The 24810-nt window shown below is 42.1% G+C and overlaps 1 pseudogene; it reads left to right on the top strand.

Annotated features, from left to right (window-relative positions):
• The window catches only part of LOC106609298 (transformation/transcription domain-associated protein-like), a 176633-nt pseudogene extending 152738 nt beyond the window's left edge, over positions 1-23895 (top strand).
• The last annotated feature ends 915 nt before the right edge of the window (positions 23896-24810 follow it).

The following is a 24810-nucleotide window of genomic DNA, read 5'->3' as shown; positions in this document are numbered from 1 at the left end:
CCCCCCTTTTCTCCGCTCACTGGTCACCATAGCAGCACCCACCTGTAGCACGCGCTCCAGCAGGTATATCTCTCTGGTCACCCCCAAAGCCAATTCCTCCTTTGGCCGTCTCTCCTTCCAGTTCTCTGCTGCCAATGACTGGAACGAACTACAAAAATCTCTGAAACTGGAAACACTTATCTCCCTCACTAGCTTTAAGCACCAGCTGTCAGAGCAGCTCACAGATCACTGCACCTACCTGTACATAGCTCATCTGTAAACAGCCCATCTATGTACCTACCTCATCCCCATACTGTATTTATTTATTTATTTATTTATTTATTTATCCTGCTCCTTTGCACCCCATTATTTCTACTTTGCACTTTCTTCTACTACAAATCTACCATTCCAGTATTTTACTTGCTATATTGTATTTACTTTGCCACCATGGCCTTTTTGCCTTTACCTCCCTTATCTCACCTCATTTGCTCACATTGTATATAGACTTATTTTTCTACTGTATTATTGACTGTATGTTTGTTTTATCACATGTGTAACTCTGTGTTGTTGTATGTTGTCGAACTGCTTTGCTTTATCTTGGCCAGGTCGCAATTATAAATGAGAACTTGTTCTCAACTTGCCTACCTGGTTAAATAAAGGTGAAATAAAATAAATTAAAAAATTGATTAGATAGATGGGTTATAGATTACATAGATGGGGTATAGATTAGATTAATGGGATAAAGATTAGATAGGATATAGGTTAGATAGATGGGATATAGATTCGATACATGGGGTATAGATTAGATAGATTTGGGGTATAGATTAGATAGATGGGGTATTTTTTATTCATTTATTTTATTTAACCTTCATTTAACTAGGCAAGTCAGTTAAGAACAAATTCTTATTTACAATGACGGTCTCCCAAAAGGCAAAAGGCATCCTGCGGGGACGGGGGCCTGGGATTTAAAAAATAATAAATACAATATAAATATAGGACAAAACACACATCACAACAAGAGAGACAACACAACACTACATAAAGAGATACCTAAGACAACAACATAGCAAGGCAGCAGCACATGACAACACAGCATGGTAGCAACACCACATAACAACAACATGGTAGCACACAACATGGTAGCAGCACAAAACATGGTACAAACATTATTGGGCACAGTCAACAGCACAAATGTCAAGAAGGTAGAGACAACAATACATCACACAAAGCAGCCACAACTGTCAGAAGAGTGTCCATGATTGAGTCATTGAATGAAGAGATTGAGATAAAACTGTCCAGTTTGAGTGTTTGTTGCAGCTCGTTCCAGTCGCTAGCTGCAGCGAACTGAAAAGAGGAGCGACCCAGGGATGTGTGTGCTTTGGGGACCTTTAACAGAATGTGATTGGCAGAACGGGAGTTGTATGTGGAAGATGAGGGCTGCAGTAGATATCTCAGATAGGGGAGAGTGACGCCTAAGAGGGTTATATAACCTCTTACATCTAGGCGTTCCGCTAGCAGAACCCCGTACCGCCAGCGGAACCCCTAGCCAACAGCCAATGGGATCGCATGGCGCGAAATGCAAAAACCTCAAAAATCCAATAATTGTAATTTTTCAAACATACGACTATTTTACACCATTTGAAAGATAAACCTCTCCTGAATCCAACCACGTTGTTCGATTTCAAAAACGCTTTACAGCGAAAGCAAAACATTACATTATGGTAGGAGAGTACATAGACAAAAATAATCACACAGCCATTTTCCAAGCAAGCATATATGTCAATAAAACCCAAAACACAGCTAAATGAAGCACTAACCTTTGATGAGCTTCATCAGATGACATTCCTAGGACATTATGTTATACAATACATGTATGTTTTGTTCAATCAAATTCATATTTATATCCAAAAACAGCTTTTTACATTGGCGCGTGATGTTCAGAAAATGTATTCCCACCAAAAACTTCCGAATTTACAAAAATACTCATCATAAACGTTGACAAAATATATAACAATTATTTTAAGAATTATAGATACAGAACTCCTTTATGCAATCACTGTGTCAGATTTTAAAATAGCTTTTCGGCAAAAGCACATTTTTCAATATTCTGAGTACATAGCTCGCCATCACGGTGAGCTATTCAGACACCCGCCAAGTTCGGAGCAAACTAAACTAAACTCAGAATTAGTATTAGAAAAATTGTATTACCTTTGCTGATCTTCATCAGAATGCACTCCCAGGACTGCTACTTCCACAAGAAACGTTGTTTTTGTTCGAAATAATCCATAGTTATGTCCAAATACGTCCATTTTGTTCGTGCGTTCAGGTCACTATCCAAAGGGTAACGCGCGAGCGCATTTCGAGACACAAAAAGTCAAAATGTTCCATTACCGTACTTAGAAGCATGTCAAACGCTGTTTAAAATCAATTTTTATGGTATTTTTAACGTAAAATTGCGATAATATTCCATCCGGACAATAGTGTATTCATTCAAGGAGGAAAATAAAAAACAGCGTGCTTGCGGGAACGCACATATCCAATCTCTTTGTCCCCAGGCAGTCCACTCAGAAACTGAGCTACTATACTCTGCCCAGTGACAGGGGAATGCTCAAAACACTTTCTGAAGGCTTTAGACAGCCAATGGAAGCCTTAGAAAGTGCAACATGACAGCACAGATACTGTAGTTTCGAAAGGGACTAGAAAGAAGAACTACATTTCACAGATCCTACACTTCCTGGTTGAATTTTTCTCAGGATTTTGCCTGCCATATTAGTTATGTTATACTCACAGACACCATTCAAACAGTTTTAGAAACTTCAGAGTGTTTTCTATCAAAATCTACTAATAATATGCATATTCTCGTTTCTGGGCAAGAGTAGTAACCAGTTTAAATCAGGTACATTTTTTCATCCGGCTGTGAAAATACTGCCCCCTATCCATATCAGGATAAATAAGCATCAACCAGTGGGTCTTGCGATGGATATACAGAGATGACCAGTTTACAGAGGAGTATAGAGTGCAGTGATCTGTCCTATAAGGAGCATTGTGGCAAATCTGATGGCCGAATGGTAAAGAACATCTAGCTACTCGAGAGCACACTTACTTGCCGATCTATAAATTATGTCTCCGTAATCTAGCATGGGTAGGATGGTCATCTGAATCAGGGTTAGTTTGGCAGCTGGGGTGAAAAAGGAACGATTACGATACAGGAAACCAAGTCTAGATTTAACTTTAGCCTGCAGTGTTGATATGTGCTGAGAGAAGGGCAGTATACCGTCTGACCATACTCCCAAGTACTTGTATGAGGGGACTACCTCAAGCTCTAAACCCTCAGAGGTAGTAATAACACCTGTGGGAAGAGGGGTATTCTTCTTACCAGACCACATGACCTTTGTTTTGGAGGTGTTCAGAACAAGGTTAAGGGCAGAGAAAGCTTGTTGGACACTAAGAAATCTTTGTTGTAGAGCATTTAACACAATATCCAGGGAGGGGCCAGCTGAGTATAAGACTGTATCATCTGCATATAAATGGATGAGACAGCTTCCTACTGCCTGAGCTATGCCGTTGATGTAAATTGAGAAGCGTGTGGGGCCTAGGATCAAGCCTTGGGGTACTCCCTTGTTGACAGGCAGTGGCTGAGACAGCAGATTTTCTGACTTTATACACTGCACTCTTTGAAAGAGGTAGTTAGCAAATCAGGCCAACGACCCCTCAGAGACAACAATACTCCTTAGCCAGCCCACAGGAATGGAATGGTCTACCATATCAAAAGCTTTGGCCAAATCAATAAAAATAGCAGCACAATATTGTTTAGAATCAAGGGCAATGGTGACATCATTGGGGACCTTTAAGGTTGCAGTGACACATCCATAACCTGAGCGGAAACCAGATTGCATACCCGAGAGAATACTACAGACATCAAGAAACTCAGTCAGTTGATTGTTGACAAGTTTTTCCAGCACTTTTGATAAACAGGGCAAAATAGAAATAGGCCTATAACAGTTAAGATCAGCTTGATCTCCCCCTTTAAATAAAGGACGAACTGTGGCTGCCTCCAAGCAATGGGAACCTCCCCAGAAAGGAGAGACAGCCTTGGCGATGATAGGGGCAGCAACCTTAAAGAAGAAAGGGTCTAAACCATATGACCCAGATGTTTTTTCGGGGTCACGTTTAAGGAGCTCCTTTAGCACCTCGGACTCAGTGATTACCTGCAGGGAGAAACTTTGTAGCGGGACAGGGGAAACAGAGGGAGAAGCATCGGGGCTTATCACATTAGAAGGGGTGGGAGATGAGGAAACGTTGGACGGGCAAGGAGGCATGGCTGAGTCAAAGTAGGAATCCGGACTTAATGAAGTGGTGATTAAAGAGCTCAGTCATGTGCTTCTTGTCAGTAACAGCCACATCATCAACATTAAGGGACACGGGCAGCTGTGAGGAGGAGGGTTTATTCTCCAGGTCTTTAACCGTTTTCCAGAACTTCTTTGCCATGTTGGCATGAATGATTCGGGAGACAGACACAGGAATTCGTAATAGTTTTTTTTATTAAGCCCCAAATTACGGCGTGCCGTGTAAAGGCACGGGGACGAAGACCAAATAAACACATAACAAAAACACTGGGTTGAAACCCAAACAAAAAAGCGAGGAGTACCTTGAATAAATAACACACGTGCACGATGATTAACACACGGGACGAGACCTGTAATCATCTGCGCAATCCACAATGTCATGAAAGCCCAAAACACACAGCACAGGTACTCACACGCACCAACGGACATTGTAACAATAATCGACAAGACCATGGAAACCAAAGGGTATATATATACGAATACTAATCAGTGGGAATAGGGGACAGGTGTGCGTGATAAAAGTTGGGGAGGGATCCGTGACATTCTTGGGGTTAGACCCACAGAGAGAGTACTGCTCCTTAAAGTAACTAACTTTGGCCTTCTGGATAGCCTGAGTGCACTTATTTCTCATTTGCCTGAACGATAGCCAGTATGCTTGAGTATGCGTGTGCCGAACCAGTGACTGAACCTGTTTTTAATTCTAATGTTCTTTATGGGGGCGTGTTTGTTAACAATACCAGTGAAAATATAAAAAAGAAGGTCCAAGCGTCTTCGACAGAGGGGATCAAGCTGATTCTATACCCTTTTACAGAAGCCAGTTCATGAAGGAAGGCTTGTACATTAAAGTTTTTTAGCAAGCGTTTAAGACAAATCAGGACAGGTCGTTTCACTGAGCAGCCATTACTAACACAGGCTGTAAAACAGTGATCACTAAGGTCATTACAGAAAACACCAGACTGATACCTATCAGGATTATTTGTGAGGATAACATCGTGGAGAGTTGCCTTTTCTAGGTGTTTGGAGTCATACCTTGTGGGATTGGTGATAATCTGAGAAAGATTTAGGGAGTCCCATTGCTTTAGGACTTGGTCATGTGGTTTAAGTATGTCCCAGTTTAGGTCACCTAGCAGGAAAAATTCAGACTTATTGTAAGGGTCCAGGAGAGAGCTTAGGGCAGGTAGGGTACAGGCTGGTGCTGATGGAGGACAATAGCACCCAGCAACAGTCAACAAAGAGCTATTTGAAAGTTGAATGCTTAAAACCAGCAAATCAAATTGTTTGGGGACAGACTTGGTGGAGACAACCGAGCACTGAAGGTGATCCTTGGTAAAGATTGCCACTCCCCCACCTTTGGAGGATCTGTCTTGCCAAAAAAGGTTATAACCAGAAAGGTGAACATCAGTATTCTAAACACTTCCTTAACCACGTCTCAGTAATGATCAAAACATCTGGATTGGAGCTGTGAACCAACACTTTCAATTTATCAATTTTAGGTAATAAGCTTCTAATGTTAACGTGCAGAAAACCCAGGCTTTTACGAGAGCAGAAATCAGTGAAGCAGATATCAGAGCACAAGTCAGAATTGGGGCTAGCAACTGTAGATGGGCCAGGGTGTACATGCACATTTCCAGATATCATCAACAGTAATACAAGTACAGGGAGAGCTCTGCAGTGATGATTTATGACATCTGAATATGCATCAGATGACAACAAGATCATATTGTACAGCAATTTCATCTGGTAACATAAATACATAGATGGGGTATAGATTACATAGAAAAAATATAGATTAGATAGATGGGGTATAGATTTGATAGATTGTGGTATAGATTAGTTAGATGGAATATAGAATAGATAGGATATGGATCAGATAGACAGAGAATAGATTAGATAGATGGGGTACAGATTAGATAGATGGGGTATAGATTAGATAGATGGGGCTACAGATTATATAGATTGAATATAGATTACATAGATGGGGTATAGATTAGAAAGATGGGATACAGATTAAATTAATGGGATATAGATTAGATAGATGGGGTATAGATTAGATAGATGGGGTATAGATTAGATAGGATATAGATTAGATAGACGGGTACAGATTAGATAGATGGGGTATAGAATAGATAGAGTTGGTATATAGGTTAGATAGATGGGATAAAGATTAGATAGATGGGGTATAGATTAGAAAGATGGGGTATAGATTAGATCGATGGGATATAGATTAGATAGAGATGGGGTATAGATTAGACAGAGATGGGTTATAGATTAGGTAGATTAGATAAATAGGGATGGATGAAATCCTTTTGGCAGAAGCCCACGTCAGTGTGCGATGTACATCCCTCGTTTACCGGTCCTGGAATCCGTGGAGACCAGAGGAAAGGGAGGGGTCAGAATGTCACCCGGGGGAGAATTGGCCCGTGACATCGCTGTGTACTTGGACTGATTCTCTCTCTCTCTCTCTCTCTCTCTCTCTCTCTCTCTCTCTCTCTCTCTCTCTCTCTCTCTCTCTCTCTCTCTCTCTCTCTCTCTCTCTCTCTCTCTCTCTCTCTCTCTCTCTCTCTCTCTCTCTCTCTCTCTCTCTCTCTCTCTCTCTCTCTCTCTCTCTCTCTCTCTCTCTCTCTCTCTCTCTCTCTCTCTCTCTCTCTCTCTCTCTCTCTCTCTCTCTCTCTCTCTCTCTCTCTCTCTCTCTCTAATATAATATAATAATAATTATTTGGAAAGTCTATATAAGATCTCACAGTGCGTGTCAGAGCAAAAACCTAGCCATGATATCGAAGGAATTGTTCCAGGGGGTCAAGACAGGATTGTGTCGAGGCACAGATCTGGGGAAGGGTACCAAAACATTTCTGCAGCATTGTAGGTCCCGAAGAACACAGTGGCATCCATCATTCTTAAATGGAAGAAGTGTATAACCACCAAGACTTTACCAATCAAGTCTTTATGGTAGAGTGGCCAGACGGAAGCCACTCCTCAGTGAAAGGCACATGACAGCCGGCTTGGAGTTTGCCAAAAGGCACCTAAAGACTCTCAGACCATGAGAAACAAGATTCTCTGGTCTGATGAAACCAAGATTGAACTCTTTGGGCTGAATGCCAAGCGTCACATCTGGAGGAAACCTGGCACTATCCCTACGGTGAAGCATGGTGGTGGCAGCATCATGCTGTGGGGATGTTATTCAGCGGCAGGGACTGGAAGACTAGTCAGGATTGAGGGAAAGTTGAACGGAGCAAAGTACAGAGAGATCCTTGATGAAAACCTGCTCCAGAGCGCTTAGGACCTCAGACTGGGGCGAAGGTTTACCTCCCAACAGGACAATGAACCTAAGCATACAGCAAAGACAACGCAAGTCTCTGAATGTCCTTGAGTGACCCAGCCAGAGCCTGGACTTGAACTCGATCGAAAATAGCATGTTCAGCTACGGTCCCCATCCAACCTGACAGAGCTTGCGAGGATCTGCAGAGAAGAATAGGAGATACTCCCCAAATACAGGTGTGCCAAACTTTTAGGGTCATACCCAAGAAGACTGGAGGCTGTAATCACTGCCAAAGGTGCTTCAACAAAGTACTGAGTAAAGGGTCTGAGTACTTATGTCATATTTCAGTTAAAAAATATATACATTTTCTGACATTTAAAAAAATCTGTTTTTGCTTTGTCATTATGGGGCATTGTGTGTAGATTGATGAGGGGATTACCATTGTCATTGTTTTATTTAACTTAGTCCTGCATGTTGGAGCTCGAAGGCCTAAGATTGTTGGATATGATAGTTAACTTTATTGTTTTGTCTCTAAAAATGAAGGTGTAGCTGTTCTATTGAGGTGTCTTACTGCAGTAGCTCTAGCTCTCCCTCTCCCTCTCCCTCTCCCTCTAGTCCACCAAGGTTAGGTTTAATACAGTGTATTGAGGTGTGTAATCAGTTTACCATGTTATTAAATTGTGCTTACTCTCCCTCCATCCCTCCCTACTCCCCATCTTCCTCCCTCCACCTTCCCTCCCTCCCTCCCTCCAGTACCCAGGGTGGTAGCTGTGTCTCCTCAGATGCGTCTGGTGGAGGACATCCCATCCTCTCTGTCTCAAGTTGAGCTCTATAAGCCACGCTTGTCCAAGAAGGGCATCAAGCAAGATAACCCCATCTCACGCAACTACGATCGTCTGGCTACTGTACAGGCCAGGGGTACACAGGCCAGCCACCAGATACTGGAACATACGCATGGACACACACACACACACACACACACACACACACACACACACACACACACACACACACACACACACACACACACACACACACACACACAAAGACCGCCTGGCTACAGTTCAGTCCAGCGGCACACAGGCCACCGGGTACAGTCTGGAACACACACACGCCCTCTCTGACTCTAACCCCCTGTCCCCACCAGGAACTGTCTGGACACACACAGTCCCTCTCTGACTCCAACCCCCTGTCCCCACCAGGTACTTTCTGGAACACACACACTCCCTCTCTGACTCCAACCCCCTGTCCCCACCAGGAACTGTCTGGAACACACACACTCCCTCTCTGACTCTAACCCTGTCCCCACCAGGAACTGTCTGGAACACACACACTCCCTCTCCGACTCTAACCCTCTGTCCCCACCAGGAACTGTCTGGAACACACACACACTCCCTCTCTGACTCTAACCCCCTGTCCCCACCAGGAACTGTCTGGAACAAACACACTCCCTCTCTGACTCTAACCCCCTGTCCCCACCAGGTGCTGTGTGACATTCTGAAGGAGGTGCAGGGGAATATGATGCGTCGCAGCATGCTGAGGGAGTGGGCGTTACACACCTTCCCCAACGCTACAGACTACTGGACCTTCAGGAAAATGTTCAGCTGGCTCTCATCGGCCTGGCTGAATTCCTGTTACACTTCAACCGCATCAAACCTGAGACGCTGCAGATAGCACAGAGAGACACGCATCCTCAAACCTGAGACGCTGCAGATAGCACAGAGAGACACGCATCCTCAAACCTGAGGAGCTGCAGATAGCACAGAGAGACACGCATCCTCAAACCTGAGGCGCTGCAGATAGCACAGAGAGACACGCATCCTCAAACCTGAGATGCTGCAGATAGCACAGAGAGACACGCATCCTCAAACCTGAGACGCTGCAGATAGCACAGAGAGACACGCATCCTCAAACCTGAGACGCTGCAGATAGCACAGAGAGACACGCATCCTCAAACCTGAGACGCTGCAGATAGCACAGAGAGACACGCATCCTCAAACCTGAGACGCTGCAGATAGCACAGAGAGACACGCATCCTCAAACCTGATACGCTGCAGATAGCACAGAGAGACACGCATCCTCAAACCTGAGACATACACATACACATATATACATAGAGACATGTGCATGCACACACACACGCCTCCTCCACACCCAACCCTGGCCAAGGACACTTAGATAAGGGAATTTGAAGCAGTCTGTCTGTCAAAGAAAGAGGTTTCAAGGATGTCAAGGAGACTAATTAAATGTGAAGATGTTCCTCCAAGACCCCTAAGTTTCATGACCAGGATCCCCTGCCGAGGTAATCTGGCGACCCAGGGACCCCCGCCGAGGCAAATTTATGACCCAGGCACCCCAGCCGAGATATAGAGTTGGGGTATAGATTAGAAAATGGGACATAGATTAAATAGATGGGATATAGATTAGATAGATGGGATATAGATTAGACAATGGGATATAGATTAAATAGATGGGATATAGATTAGATCATGGGATATAGATTAAATAGATGGGATATAGTTAGATAGATGGGATATAGATTAAATAAATGGGATATAGATTAGATAGATGTAGTATAGATTAGAACGAGATGGGATATAGATTAGAACAAGACAGGATATACATTAGATAGAGACTGGGTATAGATTAGCTAGATATGGGTATAGATTAGATAGACGGGGTATAGATTAGATAGATCGGGTATAGATTAGATAGATGGGGTATAGATTAGATAGATGGGGTATAGAATAGATAGAGGTGCGATATAGATTAGATTGAGATGGGATATAGATTAGATGGAGATGGGCTATAGATTAGATAGATGGGGTATAGATTAGATAGAAATGTGATATAGATTAGATAGATGGGGTAAAGATTAGATAGATGGGGTATAGATTAGATGGATGGGGTATAGATTATATAGATGGGGAATAGATTAGAAAGAGACGGGGTATAGATTAGGTAGATTGAAGATAGATTAGATATATGGGGTATAGATTACATAGAGATGGGGTATAGATTAGATATATGGGGTATAGATTAGATAGAAATGGGATGTAGATTAGAAAGAGATGGGATATACATTAGATAGATGGGTTATAGATTAGATAGAAATGGGATATAGGTTAGATAGAGATGGTGTACAGATTAGATAGATGGGATATAGATTAGATACATGAGGGGATAGAATAGATAGATGGCGTATAGATTAGAAAGATGGGTTATAGATTAGAAAGAGATGGGATATAGATTAGATAGAGATGGGATATAGATTAGATAGATGGGGTATAGATTAGATAGAAATGTGATATAGATTAGATAGATGGGGTACAGATTAGATGGATGGGGTATAGATTATATAGATGGGAATAGATTAGAAAGAGACGGGGGTATAGATTAGGTAAATTGAAGATAGATCAGATATATGGGGTATAGATTATATAGAGATGAGGTATAGATTACATAGAGATGGTTTATAGATTAGATAGACGTAGATGGTTAGATAGATGGTTTATAGATTAGATGGTTTATAGATTAGATAGATTAGAAAGAGATGGGTTATAGATTAGATGGAGATTGTATATAGGTTAGATAGAGATGGTGTATAGATTAGATAGATGGGATATAGATTAGATACATCGGGGATAGATTAGATAGATGGCGTATAGATTAGATAGATGGGTTATAGATTAGATAGAGATGGGGTATAGATTAGTTGGAGATGATATATCGATTAGATAGAGATGGGATATAGATTTTATAGAGATGGGATATAGATTTTATAGAGATGGGATATAGATTAGATAGATCGGGTATAGATTAGATAAATGGGTTATAGATTAAATAGAGATGGGATATAGATAAAATATATGGGGTATATATTAGATTGATGGGTAATAGATTAGATAGAGATGGTGTATAGATTAGATAGTTGGGATATAGATTAGATACATGGGGTATAGATTAGATAGATGGGTTATAGATTAGATAGAGATGGGATATAGATTAGATACATGGGGTATAGATTAGATAGAGATGGCATATGGATTAGATAGAGATGGGATATTGATTAGATAGATGGGTTATAGATTAGATAGAGATGGGATATAGATTAGATAGAGATGGGTATAGGTTAGATAATTGAGATATAGATTAGATACATGGGGTATAGATTAGATAGAGATGGGATATGGATTAGATATAGCTGTGATTTTGATTACATAGATTAGATAGAGATAGGATATTGATTAGATAGAGATGGGTTATAGATTAGATAGAGATGGGATATATATTAGATAGATGGGCTATAGAGTAGATAGATGGGTTATAGATTAGATAGAGATGGGATATAGATCAGATAGATGGGTTATAGATTAGATAGATGGGCTATAGATGTGTTATGGATTAGATAGAGATGGGATATAGATCAGATAGATGGGTTACAGATTAGATAGATGGGTTATAGATTAGATCGATGGGCTATGGATTAGATAGAAATGGGATATTGTCACAGCTGTCGTAAGGAGAAGAGGACCAAAGTGCAGCGTGTGTGTCGTTCCACATTTTACTTACACTGTGAAACTATGCAATACATAAACTAAAGAACAAAACAACAAACCGTGACGCAGAGGTGAAACATACACTACAAAAACAATCTCCCAGAAACCCGGGTGGAAAAAAACTCTACTTAAGTATGATCTCCAATTAGAGACAACGAGGACCAGCTGCCTCTAATTGGAGATCATCCCAAACAAAACCCCAACATAGAAATACAAAACTAGAACCTGACAACATAGAAATAGAAAACATAGAGAGAGAAAAACCTGTCACGCCCTTACCTACTCTACCATAGAAAATAACATCTTTCTATGGTCAGGACGTGACAGATATAGATTAGATTATTATGGGATATAGATTAGATACAGTTTGGTTTTAGATTAGGTAGATTAGATAAATGGGGATGGATGAAATCATTTTGGCAGAAGCCCACTGAGCCCATGTCAGTGTACAATGTGCTTCCCTCGGTTACAGAACCTGATATCAGTGGAGACCAGAGGAAGAGGAGGAGACCAGAATCCATGGAGACCAGAATGTCACCCGGGGAGAATTGGCTCGTGACATTGCTGTGTACTCGGACTGATTGGTACCCTGGTGTGTCTCTCTCTCTCTCTCTCTCTCTCTCTCTCTCTCTCTCACACACAGTCTCACTCTCTCTCTCGCTCTCTCCTGTTCTTCAATCAATCTCTTTTTCTCCTCTTTGTACAGTGCATTCGGAAAGTATTTAGACCCCTTGACTTTTCCACATTTTCTTACATTATTCTAAAATTGATTAAACAAAATGTTTTCCTCATCAATCTACACAAAATACCCCATAATGACAAAGCAAAAACAGGTTTTAATTTTTTTTTGCAAATTTTATAAAACTAAAATCAAAAATACCTTATTTACATAAGTATTCAGTTCCTTTGCTATGAGACTGGAAATTGAGCTCAGGTGTATCCTGTTTCCATTGATCATCCTTGAGATGTTTCTACAACTTGATTGTAGTCCACCTGTGGTAAATTCAATTGACTGGACATGATTTGGAAAGGCACACACTTGTCTGAATAAGGTCCCACAGTTGACAGTGCATGTCAGAGAGAGAACCAAGCCATGAGGTCGAGGGAATTCTCCTCAGAGTGCCGTGACAGCATTGTGGCGACCCAGGGACCCCAGCCGAGGCAAACAGGCGACCCAGGGACCCCTTCCAAGGGAAACTGGCGGCCTGAGGGATTTGTTTTTTCCCACGCCTTGTCTTATCATCAGGTGAATGATAATAGAGGACAAGTCATCAACATTTAAAAATGAATACATTTGGTAGACCGTTTTCTATTAATTTGACCTCCCAACATTATATTTGGAAGAGGAAGTGTAAACTCTAACAAAGCCTATTACAGTTGAAGTTGGAAGTTTACATACACTTAGGTTGGAGTCATTAAAACTAGTTTTTCAACCACTCCACAAATTTCTTGTTAACAAACTATAGTTTTGGCAATTCGGTTAGGACATCTAATTTGTGCATGACACAAGTCCTTTTTCCAACAATTGTTTACAGACAGAATATTTCACTTATAATTCACTGTATCACAATTCCAGTGGGTCAGAAGTTTACATACACTAGACGACTGTGCCTTAAAACAGATCGGAAAATTCCAGAAAATGATGTCATGGCTTTAGAAGCTTCTGATAGGCTAAATGACATCATTTGAGTCAATTGGAGGTGTACATGTGGATGTATGTCAAGGCCTACCTTCCAACTCAGCGCCTCTTTGCTTGACATCATGGGAAAATCAAAACAAATCAGCCAAGACCTCAGAAAAAAAATTGTAGACCTCCACAAGTCTGGTTCATCGTTGGGAGCAATTCCCAAACACCTGAAGGTACCACGTTCATTTGTACAAACAATAGTACGCATACCATGGGACCACGCAGTCCTATATCGACATAACCTGAAAGGCTGCTCAGCAAGGAAGAAGCCACTGCTCCAAAACCGCCATAAAAAAGCCAGACTACATTTTGCAACTGCACATGGGGACAAAAATCTTACTTTTTGGAGAAATGTCCTCTGGTCTGATTAAATAAAAATAGAACTTTTGGCCATAATGACCATTGTTATGTTTGGAGGAAAAAGGGGGAGGCTTGCAAGCTGAAGAACCCCATCCCAACCATGAAGCAAGAGGGTGGCAGCATCATGTTGTGGGGGTGCTTTACTGCAGGAGGGACTGGTGCACTTCACAAAGAGATGGCATCATGAGAAAGGAAAAGTATGTGGATATATTGAAGCAACATCTCAAGACATCAGTCAGGAAGTTAAAGCTTTGTCGGGGGGTCTTCCAAATGGACAATGACCCCAATTATACTTCCAAAGTTGTAGAAAAATGGCTTAAGGACAACAAAGTCAAGGTGTTGGAGTGGCCATCATAAAGCCCAGAGAAAACTTGTGGGCAGAACTGAAAAAGCGTGTGCGAGTAAGGAGGCCTACAAACCTGACTTAGTTACACCAGCTCTGTCAGGAGGAATGGGCCAAAATTCACCCAATGTCACGGCTGTCGAAAGGATCGGACCAAAGTGCAGCGTGGTTGTCGTTCCACATTTTATTAAATCCGTGAGACTTTGCAATACAATAATAACTGAATAGACAAAACAACAAACCGTGACACAGAGAGAAACAAACACTGCTCAAAATATAATCACCCACAAAACCCAGGAAGAAAAACCCCAACTTAAATATGATCTCCAATCAGAGGTAACGAGGACCAGCTGCCTCCAATTGGAGATCAACCCAACAAAAAAAATATAGAAATAGAAAAACTAGACCTTGAACATAGAAATAGAAAACATAGAAAAACACGAAACACCCCCTGTCACGCCCTGACCTACTCACATCTTACTATGGTCATGACGTGACAGTACCCCCACCAAATGTGCAGACTCCGAATGCACCTAAAACAAAAGAAACCACAAAACAAAAGGGAGGGTAGGGAGGGTAGGGAGGGTGACAATTGTCTATGGCGGCTCAAATGCAGTCCACATAACCTTAACCTCCAGCAGAGGAGGCGGCTCCGGTTCGGGGCGTACTCCCCGCTCCACCCGCTGATCCTTCTGCTTTATTACCACCTGACTGTGGATCGTCGTCGAAAGAACCGGACTGTAGATCATTGCTGGAGGTTCTGGGCTGCAGGCCGCTGGAGGCTCCGGACTGGGGAGCGTCGCTGGAGGCTCCGGACTGGGGAGCGTCGCTGGTGGCTCCGGACTGGGGAGCGTTTCAGGAGGCTCTGGACTGGGGAGCGTCTCAGGAGGCTCTGGACTGGGGAGCGTCTCAGGAGGCTCTGGACTGGGGAGCGTTGCTGCAGGCTCCGTGCCATGGATCATCACTACAGGTTCCGCACCATGGATCATCACTGGAGGCTTTGTGCCATGGATCATCACTGGAGGCTCCGGGCCATGGATTATCACTGGAGGTTTCGTGCCATGGATCATCTCTACAGGCTCCGGGCCATGGATCATCACTGGCTTCTTTCGTGGAGCTGAAATAGGTCTCACCGGACTAGAGAATGTCGCTGAGAGTTCTGGACTAGGGAACGTCACTGGAGGCCGGGTGCGCGGAGCAGGCACAGGGTATACTGGGCCGTGGAGGCGCACTGGAGGTCTGGAGCTTATGGCTGGCACAACCCGTCTTGGCTGGATAACATCCGTAGCCCGACAAGCGCGAGGCGTTGTGACAGGTTGCACAGGTTTGTGTTGGCTAACTGGGGTTACCGTGCGTAGAGCTGGTGCAGGATAACCTGGATCTAGAAGACGCACCGGAGACCAGGAACGCTGAGCAGGCATACTCCTTCCTGGCTCAATGCCAACTCTAGCACGGCACCTGTGAGGAGCTTGCACCGAGTGCACCGGGCTGTAGCTGCGCACTGACGACAAAGTGCGTATCTCAGCATAACATGGTGCTTGCTCGATTACTCGCCCCCCACGGTAAGCACGGGGAGTTGGCTCAGGTCTCCAACCTGACTCTGACAATCTCCCCGTGTGCCCCCCCCCCCAAAACATTTTTTGGGGCTGTCTCTCGCCCTTGCCTCGTTGTTGGTACAGCGCCTCATGATGACGCCGCTCTGCTTTAGCTGCCTCAATCTCCTCCCTCGGACGGCGATACTCCCCAGCCTGCCTCCAGGGTCCTTTTCCGTCCAGAATTTCCTCCCAGGTCCATTTCTGTTGCTCCTGGGCACGCTGCTTGGTCCTTTTGTGGTGGGTGATTCTGTCACGGCTGTCGAAAGGATCGGACCAAAGTGCAGCGTGGTTATAGTTCCACATTTTATTAAATCCGTGAAACTTTGCAATACAATAATAACTGAATAGACAAAACAACAAACCAAGACGCAGAGAGAAACAAACACTACTCAAAATATAATCACCCACAAAACCCAGGAAGAAAAACCCCTACTTAAATATGATCTCCAATCAGAGGTAACGAGGACCAGCTGCCTCCAATTGGAGATCAACCCAACAAAAAAACATAGAAATAGAAAAACTAGAACTTAAACATAGAAATAGAAAACATAGAAAAACACAAAACACCCCCTGTCACGCCCTGACCTACTCTACCATAGAAAATCACATCTTACTATGGTCAGGACGTGACACCCAACTTATTGTGGGAAGCTTGTGGAAGGCTACCCGAAACATTTGACCCAAGTTAAACAATTTAAAGGCAATGCTACCAAATACTAATTGAGTGTATGTACATTTCTGACCCACTGGGAATGTGATGAAAGAAATAAAAGCTGAAATAAATCATTCTCTCCACTATTTTTCTGACAATTCACATTCTGAAAAAAAAGTGGTGATCCTAACTGACCTTAGACAGGGAATTTTCCCTATGATTAAATGTCCGGAATTGTGAAAAACTGAGTTTAAATTTATTTGGCTAAGGTGATTGTAAACTTCCGACTTCAAAGCCTATATAAGATACTCTAGTGAGTGTAATTGTCTCTAATACGTGTCATTTGCTATTAGGAGTTGAGAAATAAAGTTGACATCATTAGAAAGAAGATATTCTCCTATTTTCTTTTGTACTCTAAGTATGTAATTTTAAATCTAAATAAAATAAAAAATATATTTTCACTTTTTGTGGAACCTCTCCTGTACCTCCCCCGGTTGAATACTCCTGCCCTAGATGTGTCATGCTCTGACCTAAGAGAGCTGTTTTTTCTCTGTTTAGTTAGGTCAGGGTGTGATATGGGTGGGCATTCTATGTTTTTTGTTTCTATGTTTAGTTCTTGTTTTACTATTTCTATGTTGGAGTTTTGGGATGATCTCCAATTAGAGGCAGCTGGTTCGCGTTGTCTCTAATTGGAGATAATATTTAAGTTGGGGTTTTTTCTATTGTGTTTTGTGGGTAGTTGTTTTCCGTTTTGTTGTCTGTTGCCTGACGGAACTGTTTGCTGTCGTTTTCTTTCTTTGTAAAAGTGTTTAGTTTTCATTAAAGAAATATCATGAGCACTCAACACGCCGCGCCTTGGTCCCCTCTATACGACGCACGTTACAAGATACATTTTTAGCTAACAATCCACTCCTTGTCACTCCTTTTCCAAAGAGACTGGCCTTTCGGCAATCTCAACGCTCAATATGCAGCGGATTTAGTTGTTAAATTTTTTAAAATATTTTCCATGACAACATGTGTAGCCTCGAAATTAGAATTATAACAAATATTTAGCTTCTGACAGGCAGTATGCATTACTTCCTCTCCTCTATGACATCACTGCAGCCCTGTCAGTCAGTGAGCCTCTATGATATCAATGCAGCCCTGTCAGTCAGAGAGCCTCTATGCCATCACTGCAGCCCTGTCAGTCAGTGAGCCTCTATGATATCAATTCAGCCCTGTCAGTTAGTGAGCCTCTATATTATTTTGTTTAACCTTTATTTTATCAGGGAGTCATACTGAGACCAAGGTCTCTTTTACAGGTGAGCCCTAAATTACAGAAATTACACACACACAATATAAATGCAAAATGCAAGCAGAAAGAGAAACACATTCTTTAGTAATAAGGTCCTCAATCAGCTTTCTGAATTAGAGGCACCAAAACAAAGTTTAAAATTTTTTGAAGATTGTTCCACAAATAAGGTGCAAGAAAGGTAGATCAGCTTTCAGTTAACTCAGTAGAGAGTGGCAGGTAGCCTAGTGATTAAAGCGTTGGACTAGTAACCGAAAGGTTGCAAGATCAAATCCCCGAGCTGACAAGGTACAAAACTGTCGTTCTGCTTCTGAACAAGGCATTTAACCCACTGTTCCTAGGCAATAATTGAAAATAAGAATTTGTTCTTAACTGACTTGCCTAGTTAAATAAAGGTAAAATAAAAGAGACAAATGGAATTTCCAGTGACTGGGCGTGCTAACTTGTATGTCTAAAGTTTAGTATTAATGTTAGGTACAGTGGGACATAAAAAAAAAAAAAGGGTTTTATAAATGAAACATAGCAATGTATCAACCTACGTGACATCAAAGAGGGCCAACAAACTTTCTGGTCGAGAATGCAGTACTAAAATTGTCACCCGTAATAAAGTGCACTGCGCTATGATAAACTGCATTTAACGGCTTTAATGAAGTGGCAGCTGCGTTCATATAGATGATGTCACCATAGTCTAGGACTGATAGGAACGTTGACTGAATAATCTGCTTTCTACTATTTAGCGAGAGGCAGGACCTATTTCTATAGAAGAAGCCCATTTTTATGCTCAGCATCTTAATTAACTCATCAATATGCTATTTAAAACACAAAGTACACATGCTGAAATCATCAGAGTTATTTTTATGTGCTCTAGAGAACGTCCTATACCTGCATTCACCACTAATTTCAGGTCAATAAAGTGTTTTTGTATTACAACCATATAGAGCCTGGTCAACCGAGGGGGAAGTAGCACACACAAATGTATCATTGGCATACAAGTACAGGTAAAAATGTTTTAACAGACCAGTTAACCAATATTGTTAAAACCTCTTTTTTCTCAATTTTCGCCTGAAATGACATACCCAAATCTAACTGCCTGTAGCTCAGGCCCTGAAGCAAGGATATGCATATTCTTGGTACCATTTGAAAGGAAACACTTTGAAGTTTGTGGAAATGTGAAAGGAATGTAGAAGAATATAACACATTAGATCTGGTAAAAGATAATACAAAGAAAAAACAACCATTTTTTTTGTAACATCATCTTTGAAATGCAAGAGAAAGGCCATTATTCCAGCCCAGGTGCAAATTAGATATTGGCCACTAGATGGCAGCAGTGCATGTGCAACGTTTTAGACTGATCCAATGAACCATTGCATTTCTGTTCAAAATGTTGTATCAAGACAGCCCAAATGTGCCTAATTTGTTTATTAATAACTTTTCAAGTTCAAAACTGTGCACTCTCCTCAAACAATAGCATGGTATTCTTTACTGTAATAGCTACTGTAATTTGGACAGTGCAGTTAGATTAACAAGAATTTAAGCTTTCTGCCAATATCAGATATGTTTATGTCCTGGGAAATGTTCTTGTTACTTACAACCTCATGCTAATTGCATTAGCCTATGTTAGCTCAACCGTCCCGTGGATGGGACACCGGTCATGTAAACCTTAAAAAGTACAGGACCAAGAATCGACACCTTTCGTAATATCCAGGAAAGCTGATTTAACACCATCATTAGATACACATTGAGTTCTATCTGTCAAGTAATTTTTAAACCATTTACATGCAACCTGGTCTAGGTCAATTGAAGAAAGCCTCTGAATTAGCAGTGAGTGATCAACAATATGGAAAGCCTTTGACAGGGCAACGAAGAGGGCAGCAAAGTGTTGCCTTTTATCCATACAGTTAACCATATAATGTATAGCTAGGGATGCAGCAGAGAGTGCGCTATGATCTGGTCTAAAACCAGACTGATGTACATTTAAATTACATTTTTAAGGTTAGAAAGATCTTAGCTGAGAATTTATCAAGCATTCTAATATTTTAGCGAGGCAATTATTTAAATTATTTATTAATTATTCTATTATCTATGAGACGTTCCTGACAGTCAGTCATATTCAGACTCTCTTTGCTCTGCTATCAGAGATTATTCAATTTAAGGAGCCGGGATGCTTCACAAACACACACACACACGCTCCTTTCGGAGGGCAGAGAGCCTCTGAAAGTCATTATTAAAGAAGCTTCTCCTCAGACTCCTCTCTGATCCTAATCTGTCTCTGCTGACAGGCGTTCCACTGGGCAGCTAAGCAGACGCATTAAGCCCCCTCCCTGTTCCACTCCACAGAGCCCATTAGACACAGGCAGGATTACACACACACACACACACACACACACACACACACACACACACACACACACACACACACACACACACACATACACATACACATACACACACACACACACATACTGTATATGCACACACACACACACACACACACACACACACACACACACACACACACACACACACACACACACACACACACACACACACACACACACACACACACACACACACACACACACATCAAGGACATTACTGACATAGATAACCCCTAGCCTCTCCCCAATAAACACTCAAATATCCCCAGATTTTACCCCTAGTACACTATTCTAACCTAGTGCATTGAGATGGTTTGGCCTCTGCAGTGTATGTTTTATAAAAATGAATAGAATGCGCGTCCCCATTCAAGTAAATTATGGCATAATGATTGGATTGGGTGCCATTGCAAGTACCCATAGGAGCAAAGCAAGAAGCAAAAGCAGGAAGTGTACCCATCGATATGTGCTGTGATTTGTTGATTTAACTCAACTGACATTACAACAAATGCATTCCATTGCATGAGCCACATCATTTAGCTCTTCAATACATTTGTAAATAATATCGACTTACTTGAATCCAATCCCGGTGAAGTCCATTTTCTGTTCGCCGCTTGCCACACACTTAGTGGAAACTAACGTTAGCAAACATTTGCGAACTATTCGCCTTGTTGAATGCGCCTCAGTTAACATCATAGAATGAACATTCTACATTACCATGGGAATTACTACATCATAATACCAGGCATGAGTGTACCCATGAGTTTGCCAGCCAAATTGCCCAGGTTATAAATTCTAAACCCATTTTATTCTTTCTATTTCTATGGTATGTCCACATCCTCAGAGAATGTATTTTATGTCACCTCCCTTATATTGTGTTCACAGCCTATTAATATAGCCACAAAATTGAGTACACGTCGCCTGTTAATGTGTTATTATTCAGCACACTGCGTCAGTACAGAGCCAGAGGAGTTTCTCTCTGAGCCTGAGCTTATCTGAGCCTCCATGGGCCTAGCATCTAACCCTTTTGGCCAAAAAAAAAAAAACTCAAATGAAATGTTATTGCCAAAAAGCTGCCATAAGCAGACTCCCCTTTCTCCCATATACAGCTTATCTTCCCAAAATGCTCTTTGCTCTTCGTACATCATATGGCTCCCTCACCTAAACACAGGCTTAAAGACCTGTTGTATATAAAGTTGACATCGGAAGTTTACCTACACCTGAGCCGAATACATTTAAACTCAGTTTTTCACAATTCCGGACATTTAATCCTAGGACAAATTCTGTCTTAGGTCAGTTAGGATCACCACTTTATTTTAAGAATGTGAAATTTCAGAACAATAGTAGAGAGAATAATTTATTTCAGCTTTTATTTCTTTAATCACATTCCCAGTGGATCAGAAGTTTACATATACTCAATTAGTATTTGGTAGCATTGCATTTAAATTGTTTAACTTGGGTCAAATGTTTCAGGTAGCCTTCCAGAAGCTTCCCACAATAAGTTGGGTGAATTTTGTCCCATTCCTCCTGACAGAGCTGGTGTAACTGAGTCAGGTTTGTAGGCCTCCTTGCCCGCACACACTCTTTCAGTTCTGCCCACAAATGTTCTATAGGATTGAGGTCAGCGTTTGTGATGGCCACTCCAATTCCTTGACTTTGTTGTCCTTAAGCCATTTTGCCACAACTTTGGAAGTATGCTTGGGGTCATTGTCCATTTGGAAGACCCATTTGCGACCAAGCCTTTAATTCCTGACTGATGTCTTGAGATGTTGCTTCAATATATCCACATCATTTTCTTACCTCATGATGCCATCTATTTTGTGAAGTGCACCAGTTCCTCCTGCAGCAAAGCACCCCCACAACATGATGCTGCCACCCCCGTGCTTCACGGTTGCGATGGTGTTCTTCGGCTTGCAAGCCTCCCCCTTTTTCCTCCAAACATAACGATGGTCATTATGGGCAAACAGTTCTATTTTTGTTTCATCAGACCAGAGGACATTTTTTTTTTTTAAGTACGATCTTTGTCCCCATGTGCAGTTGCAAATTGTAGTCTGGCTTTTTATGGCAGTTTTGGAGCAGTGGCTTCTTCCTTGCTGAGTGGCCTTTCAGGTTATGTCGATATAGGACTCGTTTTACTGTGGATATAGATACTTTTGTACCTGTTTCCTCCAGCATCTTCACAAGGTTCTTTGCTGTTGTTCTGGGATTGATTTGCACTTTTCGCACCAAAGTACGTTCATCTCTAGGAGACAGAACGCGTCTCCTTCCTGAGTGGTATGACGGCTGTGTATTCGCCTGGTGTTTATACTTGCGTGCTATTGTTTGTACAGATGAACGTTGGACCTTCAGGCATTTCTTTTGATTTTCCCATGATGTCAAGCAAAGAGGCACTGAGTTTGAAGGTAGGCCTTGAAATACATCCACAGGTACACCTCCAATTGACTCAGAAGCTTTTAAAGCCATGACATAATTTTATGCTGTTTAAAGGCACAGTCAACTTAGTGAATGTAAACTTCTGACCCACTGGAATTGTGATACAGTGAATTATGTGAAATAAGTGAAATCATCTGTCTGTAAGCAATTGTTGGAAAAATTACTTGTGTCCTGCACAAAGTAGATTTCCTAACCGACTTGCCAAAAGTATAGTTTGTTAACAAGAAATTAGCGGAGTGGTTGAAAAACGGGTTTCAATGACTCCAATCTAAGTGTATGTAAACTTCCGACTTCAACTGTATTTATCTCACCAGGGACAGACAAGGAGGGATGAGGAGGGAGGGATGGATGGAGGGATTATGGATGTGCTTGAGGTGATCTGTTGACTTTGTATGGTGCCAGATCAATAAAATCAGCCAATTTGTAGTTAAATGCTTACACACACACACACACACACACACACACACACACACACACACACACAAGACTGTCTGGTCTGGAAGGCAGCTGTTTCCTGTCCATGGTTCTATATAGGGGTAACAGGTCTGTAGAGAATATCTCAGGAGAATGTTTATGGGGGACTTGTGTTAGTGATTAGACACGATGCAATTCTGACTGGAATAGATGAGGAAATATCAGGATGGGAAGACACACAAACACACACTGATCACACATCATACATACCTGATCCTAAGCGTTATACTCCTCTCCTCCAACAGAACATGGGGAAGCTGAACGTGTCGTACTTCCACATCGATATCAACAACGCCACGGGTGACCTGGACGCCAACCGGCCCATGCCCTCCCGTCTGATGCCCAATGTCTCAGAGTTCTGGACCACCATCAGCGTCTCCGGTCCCCTCGCCGCCTCCATTATCCATGTGGCACGCTGCTTCGCTCAGCCCAACTTCAAGGTAGGGCCAACAACAAGCCCACACCTGTAGCACAACAGCAAATCAGTCTTTCATGGTTTGTTAGCCGTGTTGATTGGCCAAAAAGGATGAGTCAGCACATCGCAGTTGAAATTGAAGCCACTGTAGGAGAGAGTTCTCCTTCACGGTGGTAGACCACTGCTGTGCACTTTGTAGAACCTACAGACATCACGGGTAGAACCAAACACTTTAGTTTAGTTTAAAGTGTGAACATATAGCTTCAGTCTCATTTCTCAATTCTTGCCTTAATTTAGATACCTATAATTCTTGATGGATGTTATTCTGTGTGGGTGTTACATCCTACAAATGTAAACTTGTAGGGAAATTTACTGAGGCATAGCAAAACAAAAACAACAGCCTCTCAGCCTCAGTCCCAGCTGTGGCAGGAGGAGGGCTGTATATCTATGTTGGTCCCATAATGATAGGGCAGCAGGCAGGCAGCTATATATCTATGTATAGCCCAGCTCCATCCTGTAGTTACAGAGAGAAGAAGGAGGAGGTGAAGAAAATGGGGTGTTAAATACTTAGAGATGTTCCGGTACTTATGTATACTTTTCAGCCAGTAGTTCTGAAAGTAGTGCTCTTGACCCAAAAGTGGTCCCTGAAAATTGCGTACTACGTCACATATATGTTTCAGTCAGGCCAATCACATCAAGATTATGATCAGTGATTAGTTCATTGACTATAACTGCCTTTGAAGTGAGGGATCTAACATTAAGTAGCCCTATTTTGAGATGTGAGGTATCACAATCTCTTTCAATAATGACAGGAATGGAGGAGGTCTTTATTCCAGCAAGATTGCTAAGGCGAACACCGCCATGTTTAGTTTTGCCCAGCCTAGGTCGAGGCACAGACACGGTCTCAATGGGGATAGCTGAGCTGACTACACTGACTGTGCTAGTGGCAGACCCAACTAAGCTGGCAGGCTGGCTAACAGCCTGCTGCCTGGCCTGCACCCTATTTCATTGTGGAGCTAGAGGAGTTAGAGCCCTGTTTATGTTC

Source organism: Salmo salar, chromosome ssa01, assembly GCF_905237065.1.
Source record: "Salmo salar chromosome ssa01, Ssal_v3.1, whole genome shotgun sequence".
Classification (NCBI taxonomy): domain Eukaryota; kingdom Metazoa; phylum Chordata; class Actinopteri; order Salmoniformes; family Salmonidae; genus Salmo; species Salmo salar.
The sequence above is the reverse complement of the archived record's forward strand: the minus strand, read 5'-3'. Positions and strand labels throughout refer to the sequence as shown.